General features: G+C 39.9%; 1 protein-coding gene across 3 annotated transcripts in view; it reads right to left on the reverse strand.

Moving 5' to 3' along the window:
* The window catches only part of VAV3 (vav guanine nucleotide exchange factor 3), a 163794-nt gene that overhangs the window by 104760 nt on the left and 40599 nt on the right, over positions 1-18435 (reverse strand). The window lies entirely within an intron of this gene.

Genomic DNA, 18435 nt, shown 5'->3' on the forward strand with positions numbered 1-18435 from the left:
TGCTGACTTGCACAAATTTCCCATAATGTGGTCTTTAGTTCTTGTATATTGATGGAAGTGATGGGAGCACAAAGGAAGACCAGGGACATTTCTTATTTACAAGTTTCAGCACAATTTAAAAACAATTAAGGCAGACTTAAAACCAGGTTTTAAGTTGGACCTGGATGCAACTGTAATCAGATTTTCTTACAGACTGCTCTGAAGGTTTTTTATCTAGAGAAGTTTTCAATAGAACTTTTCCAAACGCTGACCAGAAGAGGGAGCCAAATGACAAATGAAAGCGCCCTTTTCAGGACTTGCTTGCAAAGTAAAGGTAATTTTTATTAGACAAATAAGAAAAGACGCTACGAATTTGAGCTCATAAGCTTTTTTTAATTTTAGGCGATAGCATCAGCCTAGGAGATCCTGTTCTAAGAAAACAGTTCACATAAGGACCCAAGATTATACACAATAGAAGGTGAACATTATGGAGGGTAGAGGAGAATATTTGGTCACAAAGAAGTAGAGATTTTGTCGTCAGCTGCAGTACAAGAACCAACTAGTACTCTACCTAGCACATCCTCTGTGTCACAACTGACTTTCCTCTTTTTTTGAGCACTTTCAGATTGGCAAGTCTTGTTTGAGAGAGAGGAAAAAAAAAAGCAAAAATGACACCCAGTAGCAATTTCCATACTTGCAACAAGATCCCCAAACTTCCCAGGAGTTTCAGGATGGGTCTTTACAACATAAAATTTTTAAACTGAAGTAAAATTTCCTGAGAAAGTTTGTACCAGTAGGATTAAAATTCAGGAATAGCAATGATTGTTCCATGGACATTGTGAATAAAGTTTACAATTAAAATTATCTATTTTTGAAGTTCTAATTACAAGACCAGACTGATCATAAAGCTCACAGAGTTAAAAGTACATCTCTCAGTGGAAGGACAATGAGATGTTCACACAGGAAAATGACAAAGTAAAACCACACAAAAGAATCGCAAACTACAGAGCCTAAATTAAAGTAGAAATGCTTCCAAAGTGAATGAAGTTTAATTTGTTAAAAACCAATTTCAAAAGTAAAATATGTTATACTGCCCCAGTCAAATGTTTGGAGTTCATTTAAGCTATTGTAAAAGTTTACACTATGGAAAAGCTGGTTTTGTTTAATAGAAAAGGCAAAAAATATCGAATAAAAATAAATCTGCCATGTACATAATTAAAGGTTCAGGCATGGTAATTCCCCTAAAAAAAAATAAATATTGCAATATAAACTAGACAAAAGCTTTCAAAATTAACAATAAAGTGAATAAAAACTTTCAAATTATTTTACATTAGTCAAAAGGTCAGAAAGGAAAAAGATTTTTAAAATATCTTGCTTATTTAAAACCAGGTGAGTTCTGGTTTATATACAAAGCAATGACCTGCCTCCACAAATCTGACAATCTCAGCACTGACCCGGGCAAGGAATGCTGAGTTGTGCAAGACAAGGCTCTACGGGAAGTTCACTGGAAATTCAATAGCTGACAAGGTGATCTCTCCTGACAGATGGGTGAATATTGACTGGCAAAATAACAGGAAAAGAGGTTTAATGATTATTGAAAAAGCGAGAGGCAAGTCTGGTGAACTAAATATCCCTTTCCTGTTTCAACGTGTTATTTCTCAGCACACACATCAAACTACTACACCCACGCAAACCCTTTTCCTTAAAGGGATTCTGGCTTATCTAGTGTGATCACTCCAAAGTATGGCTTACTCTTTATAACTAGTTATGGTTGTTTCAAGGACACAGAATGAAAATCTGGACAAAAATATTAATTTATTAAGATAACTAACAAATGGTATTCCCAAACTTACTGCCAAATTGTATTTTGCAGCTATCAATAGAACTGAAACAAAAGCAAGTGTTAGAAATTACGAGGAAAAGACTTTCAGGAACCAATGTAAAATCTCCCTTAAAAAAAAAAAAAAAAAAAAAAAAAAAAAAAGCTGAAGAAGCCAGAAGAACGTTTAAAGGAACATGCCGAAAAGGAACAACCATAACGAGAAAAAATGGAAGGCAACAAGTAATTTTCACTGCTCCACAAATAGAGAGGGTCTGGCATTCAATGAAAACTAATGTGACAGAAAGCCAAAAAGCAGATTTTTATCAAATCTGAACAATGGATAACCCATTAACAAGAAAATGGCCATCATTGGAACAGCTGTCAGTATCTCATCAGAAATACTGTGTTCTGCAGAAGTAGGTGATGAAGGGTGGTCACACTAGCATCATGAAAGAAAACACTGGGCAGAGACTGCTATTCTTCTATCTGAAAACAAGTAAGAACCAAAGACCATTAACTACACAATGTTTTTAAGGTTAGAATACCTGAAAACAGATTCAACTTCTACAAAATACAATTTGATGCTTGCTCATTGAACACCCCTATTAAAGCACAACTTAAAACTTCAACATATTTGTTTCTACTCACAGATTTTGTTGTTGCTGGGTTTTGTTTGTGTGTGGTTTTTGTTTTAAAAGAATTCTTAGAAAAATGTCAGGATACACAACACAGTTGTACAAACAAATATATGAAACTAACACTTCTGGTCACACTAGAATTGATTCACCATCACATGTGTAAATTTTTTTGCTTGAACATTTTGTAGAGGCAGAGAAAGATTTTCTACTTCTCCCACATGAAATCTCAGTTCTCTGTTTCTAACGCACTGCAGAAATTCTTCAGACTTGGCTTATTTCTGACTCCATAGGGAAGGTCTGAGTTATGGACAGGTTGAGTTGCCAGAAACACGATCCGAATTTTGAAAGAAGTTCATCAAAATAATCAAACTATCCCCAGTAAAATGTCTGGTCTTCAACGAACTGACGGAGAAAGACAGGAGTTTTCTGAACAACTCTAGTTTCATGCCCAATACAACTGGTACAATGGAACCTATAATATAGAGCCATTCTGAACTCCAAAATTACAGTGTACCCATGCATATCAATGTCCATAACATTCAATTAAAGAAGGCACAAGAAAAGCATTTTTGCCTTGCTCTTTTGCACTCAGAAGAGCCTCACCCATTTTACCCATTTAACCCTAGACGTATTCCCAATTCTCTCCCACAGCAAGGACTCAAACACATCACTCAGCTGCTTCTGCACCTCTGAATGAGCCTAAACTGGATCCTAGCTTCAAGTGCAAAATTAGCACTCCTTGCTCATACAAAATCCAGAACAAAGTTTCTATGGCTAGGACTACTCTACAACAAATAACTGTACAAAGGGCTGCACGGCCTGTCCACACAACGTGACCAGGAATAGGCACTGAAAATTAGACGCTGAGTAAGGATTCACATTTATGCTCTTGCAAGCTATGACACATTAAAAATAAAAGCTTCATATTCCAAAACATCCTGCAACAACTACATCCATTCATGTAGTCAAACTAGAAGGCTCACTAACTCTGACTCTCCTACAGCAAACCATAAATTTGGAGGTGTTAGCAGGAGGCACATGAGGAGATCCCCCCGCACTCGGCTCAACATGGCTGCCTCCCACTAATTCTGTCAGGCAGAGGCTGAGCAACTCTTCAGAAGTCATATCAAAGCCACGTTCACTTCAAAATGATGTGAACGTCCAAGTCGGGTTCATATGATACAGACAGCTTATGCAAAACATAGCGTGAAATTCAAAACTACGGCCCTGCAAGAGGAAGCGTACCTCGGCCTGCTCACCGGGGAGGGACGCAGCATTGTTTCACGCACAGCCAGCAACAGCCACGGCCTTGTGCGAACCATTAACTTCTTACTTCATTAATGACTCCAACAACTAATTTTTTTGGCTTGATATTGTTTCACTTGACTTGCTGTCGTAGGTCAGGCTCTCCAGTTTATGTAAGGGCTTGCATATCTCTTATCACAGTTAATTTGTAATTTCCTGCAGCCATACCCTTCAGTAAATCACCTCAGGTATTCCTACGCATACCTACCTCAGCAGTACACTAGAGGGACTATTTTACTTCTTTCCATAGCCATGGCATCTCTGAATCTGAATTTAGAATGGGCCTAAGTATTTTGGTTGGGTCAGTTTTCCATCTTGTTTCTTAAAAAGCAGCTTAAAAATCCTGCAGCTCAAAAGCAGACAAAATACCTTTTAGAAGTACTTTTCCACTTGTAGAATAAACAAAAATACATCATTTTGCAGCTTCCTGTCTCCCCAAACAGGCAACATTTCTTAGCTGCTGACAGCTGCTTTCAGTACTAGACCCATATTTCAATTTCTGATGTTTAGCTAAACTGAAAACATGAAGTGATCAACAAATGGTGATGGCAACCGTTTCAGAATTTGTGCCAATGAACCTTACAAAGAACACTCACACATGGGCTGGGCTGAAGCAGTTCAGTTCCCATGTATGCACTTACAAGAGGATGTGTTTTTCTAATACACAAGTCACCAAGAATATGTAACCACATTATAAGTTGTGTTTTTTTTTGGTTTCTTTGTTTTCTCTTCAAAATCTGGGCATCCAGTTCAGTATATGAGTGCCACACTTTGTTGACATCTTAGCCTTATTCCCTCCCATAAAGTAAATTTAGCAGATAAAAAGAAATAAAGCAGTTACATTTACCTGTGAAAAATACTTCTAATACCAACCTACATTTTGACGTGCTGTTTTGAAAAATGCATGTCGGTTTCTTACCAACCAGGGCTTATTTTATTACATCAAATTTTGGGGATAGAAAAAAAATCCCCAGTTATACAGGAAAATTAATCACAGTGTCGATCGTCTCTGTCTACAGTGTGTCCCCATTCCAGCCTCTGGGTCGCAATACTGATCTCAAGCCACCTCACTTGAAGAAAACTTCACAGATTAGTAACTACATGTCTAACATGCCCACTATCAGCGAACTTGAAATAATGCCCCTTTTACAAGTAGTTGAAACTACTCTCAGGCTCAAGTCTAATCAGGAAGATAATCTCATAGCTGCATAAGACAGCTTTATGTACCTTAGGTACCACCAACTCAAAAGAGACTACAGAGCTGCTACTCACTTCCTCAGAAAAGCAGGCATACCTGTTGTTTGTTTTTCAGGCCGTTTCTGTCAAGATTTGACAAAGTGTACACGAGCATCCAACCAGTTTCCCAGCAACATTTGTCAGCAATACATAACCGTGAACGTGAAATGGATTAGAATCTTTTGGGAACATAAAGAAAGAGTATTCCAAAGTACAGATTCTTGAGACTTGTGCACATAAGTATTAATTATCTGCATATATATACATACACATTTACCACAGTTAAGGGCAAATTATGAAAAACAAAAAGCTAAATCAACTATAAATGGGTGGGGGGGGGTATAAACTCTGAATTACTTGGGACATGGGTAATATTCATACAAGGCCAATTCCAAGCCTATCATATTGAGCACACTTCACAGCCAGTACTGCCACTCATGCCCACAGGCTGAGGGGGTTTTCACCAAGCTGTTCCCACTCATGCATCGCATTGTAGGGATAGAAAAAGAGCAAGAAATCTTCACTTTGCATACCTGTCACTCATGGTTAAGATGAAATTGCTATACATAAATATGTTCTCAAACACTTATATTAACAATGAAGTTTTATCATTTGCTACTCTGAGGAAAATAACCTTAGTTTACCAGGCCCTGGACAATCCTGGATCAATACTTCATTTGGCACTGAAGGGGGGAGCACATATCTCATTTTTTTACCGTAATCCATCATTAACTTTTGAACCAAAAGACCTCCAGGAACTGCTACATTGACATTTTCATTTAACCTGGCTGACAGGTTTGAAAAATGCAGCCAGACAACTCCAGGGCAATTACACACCTAACACATCTAACAAGCATATTATTCCAAGTAAAATTGAACATTTTCTCTCTGTCTGCCTTGGTATTTTAAGTGTTAGTACTCTGTATTGGTTCACTTTAGTTTTAATTAAACCACAAGCCTCTAGCAAAGAATGAAGTCTTTTCAAAAAAGGCAGAATGAATGAAAACATTTAAAAATGCCCTAAAAGTAAACCGTTAGCTTCGCACCTCTAACAGGACCTTAAAAATAAATAGTCAATTTCAATCTCCAGCTTTGCAAATATGCCTCTACTAAATACTGCCATGACATACAGTGATGCGTCGAAGTTATACAGACACAAACACAGCAAAGAAAATGTACAGCCCTGGCACCCTCCCCAACATCTCGTTAGGCACAACTTGGTCTGCAGACATCCAGCATGTAGAGACCTAACAGCCTGGTTTTGATTCAAAGCTTCACATACAGCTAAATACTGATTTCCCTCTCATTCAAATAATTAAATATAAGCTTTAGGCGTAGAAGTGCAATCTAAAGGAAGAGCGCATGGAAGTCATTCATTTCCACAAATGTGATCAGCAGCCATGGGACACTATTTCCCCACTGATAAGACCTTCAGCTATCCTCGTTCTGGTGTCTCTCACTGTCTGTTCTCCCATTTCCTCTGAAATACATCCTCTAGAAATATACCTGAGGAACCCTCCATCGTTCTTTCCCATGCAGGCTTAGTACCAGCACAGCAGTAGTAAATAGCCCAACCATTCCAGCGAGTCTCCGTAGAGAAATTTACAACCACAAGCCAAGTTTTTTTGTGACTGACAGAAGCCCACCAGCAACTCTGAAAAAACAGTTTGAAACCAGATGCCAAATGCTTTTCTGCACATGGAGCAAGAGTAGAGCGACTGCTGTAAAAGCTGTTCTTGGCAGTCACGCACATTTCCTCTGAAAACAGCCCCAGCTGCAAGAAGAGACCTCCAGAGTGCTGCTGTGCTGCCTGAGGAAAGCTTGGTGGGCTTAGGCAGGGATGTCAGGGCATGCAGACCTCCTCCTTCTCTCGTAGGCAGGGGATGCTATGTGCAATGCATTGCCTTGGGGAAGTCTCATCTTGGATCAATTTTCTCCAGTGTGTCTCCAGTGTCTTCATAGATAAAGTAACAGGAAAGTGTTTCTCCAGACTGAATGAAAGAAATAGCTAGGAAAAAAAAAATCCTCCTGGGTGTTGTCTCCTCCTGTTTGTAGATAAACTAAGTACAGAGTTGCAAACTACTGGGACTTAAACACCCTGGGGAATCAACAACTCTAGAAGATGCAACGTTTTCTCCAAAGCCTCGTAAAAAGAAGAGGTAAGGCAGGCAGTTTGTCATAAGGAAGGCAAGCAGAGCCAAAGAGAGAAGTGCATCATGAAAAAAAAAAAAAAAAAAAAAAAACTGAAAGACATGAGAGAACAGAAAACCTGACATCTAAAAGAACAGTCCAGAGCTGGGCTTATTTTTAGAAAAAAAATACGTAGAAAAAAAACCTGAAGGGTTCTGTTTTTTTTTTGTTTTTTTTTTAAACACATATTTACATATGTATTCCAAACAGTTATATCTTGTTTCACTGCTAGACAGGATTACATTCCTTGCTACAGGATCTCTCTCCTAAGAGCTCTAACTTAAACCAAGCAACACCCAATTTCATGTACTTACATTACAGATGTGAAGTATCCATAGCACTTCTCTCTAGGATGGTAGTTGAAATAGAAGCATAAATGTAGTTTCAAGCAATATCAAAGGACAGGTCAAACCCCACGCTAACCAACCCCTTCTTGCACGTCTTTGGCTCACTGAACGTTTTTAACATTTCATCCCTTTTGCAGGGAGCAATACCTCAGCCCACTCCAACTGCTGAATGGGAGCAGTGGGACTGGCACACGGATGCAGCACACAGGACTCCTGAACATTACTTAAAATAAAAGGGAAAAGCAAAACTGAGTGTTCTCCGGGAATTCGTAAGACACAATGTCATGTTATTAGGAATATAATGAGCAAGTCTTTAATAACTAGTATCCAATTACGAACAAATCTATAGCCATTAAACAAGAGTTGTGCTTAAAAGCCCCTTTTCAAGGTCAGTCTATGATGAAGCTACAGTTCCTAGTCTGAAAGTATGAGAGCTTCCCTAGACAGTTCTGCTCTTATGAGGAACTGAGAAAATCCAAATTGCACAAGCAGCATATTCCTCCTCAGCTCTCAGGTGGCTTTGTCCAGAAGGCCCAGACACTAACCCAAGACAGCAGGGGGGGAAGGGAGCCCCAGCAGCTGCTTCCTGCCTGCAGCTTGTGGTTTTGGTTCTATGAATACCTTCGAGCCCTCACCATGCCTTAAGGGGTTGGGTTTTTGTTTTGTTTTTGGTGGGTTTTTGGTTTGTTTGCTGAGATGATGTTGCCTGAAGAACGACAGCCTTCCTTCCTTCAAGCACTGCTTTAACAGCCAGAGCACTTAAACACTACAGCTAATAGCATGAGTGCAGACTACCGTGTAAAAGCTAGAGAATAAAGTAGGATTTTGTCCTTCTGGTGCGTTTATTATGTTTCAGATTTTGCATAAAAGGCAAAGGAATATAAAACGATATGCCCAGGACAGTTCTGTAAAATCTGTCTGCTGTTGAATCGTTCCAGTTCCCTTCACAATCATCTTTATCAGGGTAAACCAATACTTACAAACAGCATTATCAAATTATATTCAAGCTTTGATCCAATGCTCTCTCCCAGTGCTCTGTAAACACTCTTATTGACAGTATCATATTTTTTAACAACTTATAAAATAAGGTAACACTGAACAATAAAGGACCAAATAGTTTTTTCCTACATATTAAACAGCATTTTTTAATATAGTCCTAATTTCTTCCTAAATAAAAGCATCCTTTTTTAGCCCTTATCAGCTAACAGTAGGATTTTCAAAGGTGTTCAGAGTTTGAAACACAGAATATTTTAATAAATGGATATAAAGCAATGCTGTGCCTTGAAAAAAATCACATTTCTTTTGCTACTGTCCTTGAAAAGATTTCAAATGACTTTTTTGTTTTGTTTTTAAAATTTGAAAAAACAACAAGCAAATTGTCTAAATTGGAAACACCGGCTATGGTGTTTGCACACTTTGTATACATTTTGGGTCTGCTTGACCTTGGATGATCGATATTAGCGTTAACATGTTCTAAAAAGAAACAAGTGCTTTCGTATTCATTATTGATTGCACCTCAAACAAATGCTACTTTAGGTATGCATCCTAGAGTTTAATTGGCATGTGGTTTCTACACTCCCACTGTATTATTTTTCACATTTCAACCTATTCCTTGTCAACATTTGTATCAGCAAGAAGGATATTAGGAGGAGACTGCGTAAAGGAGCATCTCTTCCTCTCTTCTGCTAAAAGCAGAGGAAGATCTTTGGCTTCCTGTCTTGAGTAAAGCGTGCACCGCCACACTTCTCCCTTTCCTGAATTCACTGTAACCACTGACTACAAATTCAGCTGAGATTGTTGAACAGTACCTAGTCCCACTTGAATATACTCCAGTGCACCGTCAGTGACAGTAAGAGTATTTATTGGGGTAAATGCACATTCTATACACCTTCACCCTCTATTAAAAAAAAAACAAAAAAAAAAAAAACAAAAAAAAAAACCTGCTACAGTGAGCAGTGCAAAGGGAAGTGAGTTTGATTTTGATACGATTATCATCATGCACCTGCACTGTAATTTTCAAAAGCCCCCAGTTAACTTCAAGTCTTGTGCTCTGGAGATCTCTCTTCTCAACCAGAAGAGATGAGGGTCTGAACCAGTCCATAGGAAAAACATTGCACCTGCCCTCAACACTACAAAAAGATTCAACTCACCTTTACTCTCACTTTCTTCCCATCTCATTTTAAATCATCACCTTGGATACTGGACAATAAAAGATACACCCAAAGACATTCTGCAATGGGAATGGCAGTACTATCAAGCCGCTTTATAGAAACTTGAAAAGAGTTGTGGTTTGCTGTTCTCCCTATTTGTCTGTTCATTTAGATAACGAGCAAAACTACACTTAATATAGTGAAAGAAAATACAAACCAAGATTTACATTCTCATGCTTGTACCTCATTCTCCTTTACCTTAATCTGTACTCTGAAAACGACAAATTGAGTGAGAGAAACTAGGTTACTAATTTTACTTGCTACTGCTTCATTTCTCTGGTTTTGTTCCCTTGAGCAGGCAGCAGCTTGTCAGTTGTAGCGTTATTCACGGATACATACATTCCCCTCTTCCACTGCAGTAAGAGTACTGCGTTTCCAAAATGCTGCTGCAGAACTGCTCCACCAAGGCATAGTGGGATTCCTCTTTAATTTCTTAAAAAAATTTAGAATACATTTGCACATAACGATGATAACCTACAATAGAACCTCTGTGCTAGTCAGTGTCTGAATGACTTCGTATCCTTATTTGTGCCAACGCTGTCCTACTGCTGCCTACAGCAGAATTAAGCCAGAGAGATCTCCGAGAGCTTACCATCACGGTGAGAAGATCAGCTAGAACTGTCAGACAAACAATACATTGAAGGGCAGCACATGTAAAAAATAATAATCATGTACCACATGCACCTATTTGGGTCAGTTATTTTTCCCAAGCCACCCATATATTAACAATATAAAACACAAAAGCATTTGAACACAAGAATACCAAGAACACAAAGCAAAAAATACAGATATATTTGAAGACAAGAACAACAGCAGAAGATCAGAAATTTCTCATCTCTGTACCAAGCACAGTACCACATTCGTCACTGTGCCCACATCAGCATACAGTCAGAACCACACCTCTTAACAACTCTACATGCCTGATTCCCCCCAGTATAAACTAGAATGACTTTAGGCACTCTGATAGGACATGGTGCCATCTCTGGTTAAGGAAAACAATGCTTGCTTTAAGTCTTCTTGTCATTTCCACAGGGCAGGGGGGATACACTGTTGTTCATGGATACTGTAATACAATTCCAGCAAAGCTGGGGGGTTTTAGGCACAGGAAGAAAGGAACAAAGTGGTTTGCGTATTATTTCAAGGAATGCTTTATTCTGCCACCCCGGTATCAGAAGACACACAGCAGCCACCATGTCTCATATTCATCTAGGACCTGCAGCACCAGAGCTACACTGCAGAGAGGAATCAGATTTGCTTATAAGATATCTAAAAGTTAAGCCATTCATATATGACATCCGTCAGATAGGGAATTGTTCTTCAGTTTTCACTTGGCTGTATAATTTAGAAGTTTTTCAAGTCCATGATAGGGATCCTACCATGCATCTTAGATGCTGATACTGCGATAAACAACAGCAAACCGCAGATGTCTATCGCTAACCCTGTAGTTGTATGTAGCATTAAGATGTATCACAGAATTTCAGTAGCTGACCTGGGAAACTTCTGCCCTCTGCCCCACGCCTCAGCTGACTACTGTCCTAGCCAGGCTAACCCAACTGTTAACAGCGTTGGGTCACAAATCACATCAGAGAACGGATATGGAGAGAGTGAGCAAGCCTGATATCTTAAAACACGATTCTGAAGGGCAGATGAGCTCTTGAGCTTGTTTCCCACCTCAGCCATACTGAGAGGTATGCCAGCATGGCAAAGGGAAAGGAGCAAAGCAGAGGCAGTGACTTCTGACATTAATCTTGCCTATTAGAGCACAGAGGACTATAGCTCACTTCTACTCTTGTGTTTATAGGTATTTCCAAATATTTTATGTGAAACTGCACGTAAGAACTGTTGAGAAAGGGAACGGGGCTGAACATATCCTAGGTTGGCAGCAGGTTATAAAGCGACATCTAAGGTCAGCTTCAGTCCTACCCCCATTCATGACAAACACGAGCAGCACCCAAGAGTTCAGTGAAATGCTTCAAATGAATTGGGAATTCCAGTCCAATGCAGAGCACCCAGAGCAAGCACAGTATCCAGTGACCGCAGTGGGACTGAACACCACCACCTCAGCTGAGAAGTCTAAGAGGGAATTAATGCAAAATTAACTGCAAGGCAAGTAGGTGCACCCAGGTAACACACCACGAGTCATTTTAGGAACTATTCTCTGTCCTAGACAAGAATAAGCTAATGCAAGTGGCCATGCTTTACGGATGCAAGGGTACTACATCTTCCGTAGTAAATGCACAAAGTCATTTCTGGGAGATAAAACTGGAAAACGTATCGCAATCAATAGCCTTATTTAAGCACCCTGAATTTGTCTAGCATACAATATGAAATAAAAACCTTGTGTGATAACAAGCATTTAATATTCTAATAGTAGCACTGTCAGATATACAATGGTCTCATTGAGAGGCAATGTTCACAGAAAAAAAGCTTAGATTTTTATGGGACAACTGCCCGGGGGAAAGAAAAATGTCAAGTATCTAAACCTTTCTTCACACCAGCAGCAAAATTCAGACTTCAGAACGTTTGCTCCCAACCCAAGCTTGTAGTGAAGCTATAGTCTGTGTCCAGCAGCAACCTAACTTGACTTATGCTTCTCCCTTATTCGATTTCATGTTAAAAAAAATAAAAATGGAGAATAAACAACAATCAGTCAAAAGGTATGCAGGCTCACGAATGCCAGAGACAAACAGCCTCAATGCCAACATTTCAAAGAAGCTCTTAAACATTAGTGCTTACAGTTTTACCCCATGTTGATCACAATATGCTGTTTAAAATTATGTCCTTCCATATTTTGCCCTTTTTACTTGGCAAGCACTAATTATACCACTCACAGCCATTTCCAACAACACAAATTCCCTTGTTACACTCAGACCAAAAATAATAGCTTCAGGGATGAGACAGCATCAAAAACTGTGAAATAGAGCAATATTCAACTGAGGCAGATGTGCGAAAAGTAATCCTCAGACAGCAGTCAAGTCAGAGGGTTTGGCAGGAGCTAAATTTTTGGAAAGATGAGAGATGTTAACAACAGCAAGTAAGTCAAAGGAGGGAGGGTGAGGCGAGGGAAAAGTAGCAATCTCATTTTAGAAAAAGTCATGTTGCCAGACTCCGACAGGGTTTGAGATGATAAAAATGTCACCTCAAAAACTAGAAAACAGGATAAGAAAACTGAAACCGAACCTGAAAAGCAAATGATATAAAATGAGAACAAAAATTCACAGTTCCCTCAACCGTAACTTGTTTCAAAAAAGATGCTGCATGTTTTCCACAAAAAAGGATAAAATTGTCAGGATATATACATATCCCATAAATCTTTGTTAGCTATATTAATATTGTTAATTTCTTGCTGTAGGTAGTTCTCAGTCAAAATTGAGTATTGCCGACATAATAGGCCAGCCTACTGCAATGCAAGTTCTGTCAGTGGCTGTTTGCATGCTGAGACACTTACTTCGCCCACTGCCTGTGACAGTCCCAGCGAGACTCCTCAGGCAGCCTTCAACTACTGCAGCTGACACACCAACAGAGCAGGCAAGGCAAGGGCTGCCAATGGGATCTGCTGCCTGCCCAGCTCAAGGCTCTGCTGGCTATTAGAAGCTTCACGGCAAGATTTTTCCCGTAAGGATTTCATCTGCCAAGTGAACTAACACGGATCAATTTGAAGCCATCATGAGGTCTGTGGCACACTGTCAGACCAATTCTTCTGTATCAGCCATGCAGCTCTGATACTGTTGTACCAAGTCATAACATTGGGAAAATGCAGACCTTGCTTTTAACATTTTAGCTAACAAGACAAATTTATAGCTCAATTCCCCTCTATATCCAGAGGTCTGCACTTGTAAACATGCATCAAAGGAAAAGCAAGTCAGATACTATGCCTGTGGGAACAAGCAAATTCACTGTGTCAAACTGTTTTCAACATTCATGCAAATAGCAGAGCAAGGCCTAGTGTTACTACAGTAAATTGAATGACTTTGTCTACTATCCATCTATTAATCAGTGTAATTTTTTCCTAATGTTAGAGGAATGGAAGTGTTTCTAAAAGAATCTCATGATTTAGCGTAGACAGCAGCTTGACTTCCGCAGAAGTTTACGTTATCCAAAAGCAGTGAAAGCAGTACTTTCAAATGCTTATGGGAACACCTGCCTTCTCTAAACCAGCTCCAGGATTCATCACTACTTACCATTTCAGGGAAAACACTTTGAAAATGAAAATGTTTTAGATTATTTTTCTGGTAGTCACAAAAGATGCCTTACGCTGCTTGGATAAAGTACATGTAAGGAGAACGAAAGCTTACTAACATTTATTCACTCTCCTAAATGGGATGCACTTTTTTTTTCTTCTTAGCCAGGAACATCCAGAGCATTCCCAGTTGGCTTACTTCCCCGTGCTACATCTACCTCAGCAGTAGGAGCTGAAGATGTCTCCCAGCATCTGTATGCATGACTAGGTACAGCAGCCCCAACAAAAATTTAAAGCAATGCATCAGCATCCTCTTGGAAGCCAACCAAATCACCTTCTGCACAAACAAGCATGTAACATTGTCTTAGATACTCCTTTTACCCCCTGAAATAAGCAGAGACTTGCAACTGTGCAGTCCCTGGTGAGTGGTCCACAGCCCCGGTGAGACCCTCCTGAGCACCCCGTCCCACAGCAGACTCCTTTGGCCCACCCCTTCGTGTGCCTTTTTCCCTTTACACGCCTCACACACCGCCCAGGCCGCCAGCACCATGTAGCCTGCCCCGCCAACAGGCCCTCAGGCAGCGGCATGCCAGAGGCCCGGCTTCCACCTCCCGCCTCGGCCCGCACCATCCCTTCAGCCCACAGCTGTGCACTGGCACAAGACTTGCTATTTTACACAGCATTTCCTCTGGAAAGATCTTAATCGGCTTCTGGCGTTTCTAGTCAGGGCTCCTAAGAAGCTCTGTTACCCTGGTACTGCCTTGTGACACCCGCCTTGCTTTCTGGATTGAAGCCCCAGCAGCAGACTTCAGCCATGTTTGTAGCAGTGAGAGGACGAGAAAAAGAAAGCTCTGCCATCCTCCCAGATTCAGTATTCTCTACATCAGTTTTACATGATTTTACATGATTTACATCAGTGTTACACAATTTACTCAGTCAAAGCATCTTGTGAATCACTCCAAACAAATGAAAGCTTATTTTATTGCTTGCAATTTTAAAAGAAATTTATTAAACAATTTATTGGTCTCCAAGTTGTAAGTTACTTCTTTAGCTTGGAGAGGGCTAGTGTCGTCACCCCCCCCCCCTCAGTTGAGAGAGAGAAAATAAAACTTTATCAGAACATCAGTGCTAAGAATTCTTTCCTTTTCAGAGGCTTGCTGGTATCAGACAACAAAGACCACAGGTCTTCATTTACTATGCTAGTCAACATATGAAATACACTCTGAATCAGATGCGAGAGGAAGCAAGCAAAACCATACTTGAAAATTCCTTTTTACATAAGTGAAATGAGAGAAGACAGCATGATATGCAAGTTCTAGCAAACGTACAACAAGAGAGAAATCTGAAGTGCCAGATTTCCAATAGAGCTGTAATTCTCTTACAAGTAGTGAGTGCTTATCTGGTAGGCAGAAAAATTTGGAGATGTATTAAAATGAACACAGGCATAACAGGACCAGTCTCCCAGCCAAAAGCAAGAGACAAAATAAGACTGCCGAAACAAACCTGAAATGCAGAAACAAGAAAGGCCCAAAAAGCACTTTAGGGAGAAGGACTACAGCAGACTTCAAAGCAAAGAGATGAGAGAGGGGCTAAGCATGACGGCAAAGGAGACAAGGCAATGATCAAGATCCAACAGTAACTAAACAGGGAAAATTAGTTTAAAAATGTGATGAGAGTATAATTAAGTAGGAAGAGTCGCACAGGCTGTGCTCATTAGGGGTAAGGCTAGGGCAACAAGAACACTAGACAGTGCTAAGAGCCACACATAGAGAAAGGAGACGGGCCAGCTCTCCTCCTCTTAATTTGGAGGGATAAAATGTCTGTAGGACTTCAAAAGCAACTAATCCCAGCAAATCCACAGTGAAGCTATAAACAGGAGAGCATCAAAAGATTTTATCCTTTATTTCTGAACCAGTCACACGGTGGGGGGCACTGCTATTTTGGTACCATTACTGCTTTGTTAACATGAAGCTGGTAAGCAGCACCTTTTCTTCCTAAGGTTTAGGAGACTGCTACAGGCACAGGTGGACTATGCTGACTAGAGAGAAAAAACACTTCCACAGCTGAAATAGACATAAGGAAATCTGCAGAAGTTCTGCCATTTGAATAGAAAGGTTCTCATGCACTCCCACTTAATTTGGCATCCAGCATCAGCATGCTTGCACTGATGAACTGCTGGTTAATCTAATTAATACATCATGCCCTTGTATGCATTAGAATCAGTCTGGTTGTGGTTTCTACAGATTCTGAATTTATGCCACCCACCTGTGGGTGGCAAATCTCCATCAAAAAAAAGAATATGTAAATTACTTTGTAAAACTTACCTAATCAAAGTGCATGTTATGCTTATGTTCCTAGTATTTGAGCTCTTTCACTGCATTTTGGATACTATCTAATGCTTGCTAGTTATGTCTTTCCTGAATTCTAAAAAAAAAAAAAAATCATCTTCTGTTTCCTTTAAAATACCCAGCTGCAGGTGCTGCACCACAGGCACCCACTTCTGCATCCACCATGTGAGGTACCACGGACTCTCTGCCAAAGCTTCACCTTCCTCAACCAAAGTACTTGAAAGCTTCACCTTTTAGTCTAGCAATTCTCCTACCACTCTCAGACACATATATGATGCCAAGTTTAAACTTATCGTTTCTATCTAACTGAACTCTTCCTTCTAACATCATCTAGTCATTTGTTTGCCTAACATATGAAAAATATTCTGGTTAGAAGTTTAAAAAAAAAAAAAAAAAGCATAAATCAAAAAAAATCCTGAAAGCTAAACTTATTTGTCCCTCCTTCTCCCACACAATCATACCTTTTTCTCCATAGGATTGATTAGGCTTGTCAAGTCTAATTATCAAAATCCCAAATATCACAGCCATCTATAACATCTTGAATCTTTAAATAAAGCCAGACAAAAAGTACCTGAATTTTACTGTGACTGAAATAATGCAACTCAACTCTCAAAAGGCAAAACATCCAAGAAAATAAGTGATTTAGAAATGACACTTATTTTTAGTTTAACATCTATTAAAAATATTAAGAAAATATTGATGCAATATTAAAATATTTAACAATTTAAAGCAAGTTTATACTAATTTGTACAGTAAAAACCTGTTTTCAAGGCACAATCATGACTTTAACCTTTTCTGCCACAAAATATGCAACTGAGCAAAATCATCATCTCTCATCAAGACTACATTCAGCCTCTGAGTTAGCATAAACAAAAAACAGACCTCACCACTTGGAAAATAGTCTGCTGACATTCCTAATGAGGTGGTTTAAGACCTTTCATTAACTTTTCCAAGCTAACAAGACTCATAATGAAGCTTGCTTCCAAGATTTGTTTCCCCGCAGATCAAGCAGAGCAGCTGCATCCAGCCACTAAGCTGGGTGCTCAAGCTAACCTTTTTTTTGCTAGCTGAAAAATTTTAAGGGAGAACCCCCCCCCCAAAAAAAAAAAAAAAACAAAACTCACAGCACATTAAAAAACAGCCTCAAAAATAAACTCACAATTCTGTCAGTCAATAGTATTTAGTATAAATTTTAATAAAGGGTAAGTGCTTAAGTCTCAAAAGATGGTGTGTATATATATGTATGTACACATACATATATTTTGCACTGGTAGTGACAAGGAGATTATTTAGAATCATGAGAAGCCACAAGAGCCAAGTAAATATCTTAAATGGCAAAGAAAGCACTCTCAAGAGGAACACGCACAGGCTATTCCGTCCAAAATTGGCCATTTCAAACAGCTACAGGATTTCTTAATCGTTACCTACCCAAGACAGGAAAGTTTCAAGGAAAAGCTGCAGATAAAATATGTAAATATGAAGGAAGTTGGTCTAATTCCTTAATTCACTGCTTTTGAAGGCGGGAGTTCATTCCAGGAGATCATTACACAACACGCAAAATACAAGCAGGACTTCGACAGCACTAATATTTAGACAGTACGTAGAACTAGCTGTTTCAAGTGTGACCGCCACAAGCATGGCATTATTTCCTTTCCTTATGCCACGCTGCACTCAGCTAATCCTCCGGAGCACATTCTGCAAGGAGCTGGTGATGTTGCCTGCTGGCTGCCTTCCTCGGCCCTGGAGCCAGCCCCAAGGTGCCTCCAGTGCAGCAGCTGCAGGGGATGCTTAATCTCAGCATGTACCCCAAGGCTCTGCTGGCAGAGTTGCCTTTGTTTAGTCCACAAAGGAAAGGGATACATCGGAAGAGAAAGACTAGGGAGGTCTTTCCCTGCATTATCCCTGCTTGCCCACACTGACACCCTCTCTGTCCCTCACGGATCAGGCATTTAACACCTCTCCCCCTCCTCTGGAGGGATGGGTCCTTCTCAAAATACAGCGTTAGACGTGTCAGCTAAATATCCCAGTGTGCTTGTCCCACAGTATCTCAACACCTGACAGCACATCCGGCGCTGGCAAATACAGCCCCACACAGCAGGTACTGCGACTTGCAGTATCGCGTGGAAGTACCCCGTACCAGCCACAGGAAGACTATTCTCTATTGACCTAGCAACACAGAG

The sequence above is a fragment of the Oxyura jamaicensis genome, chromosome 8 (genome assembly GCF_011077185.1).
Source record: "Oxyura jamaicensis isolate SHBP4307 breed ruddy duck chromosome 8, BPBGC_Ojam_1.0, whole genome shotgun sequence".
Taxonomy (NCBI): domain Eukaryota; kingdom Metazoa; phylum Chordata; class Aves; order Anseriformes; family Anatidae; genus Oxyura; species Oxyura jamaicensis.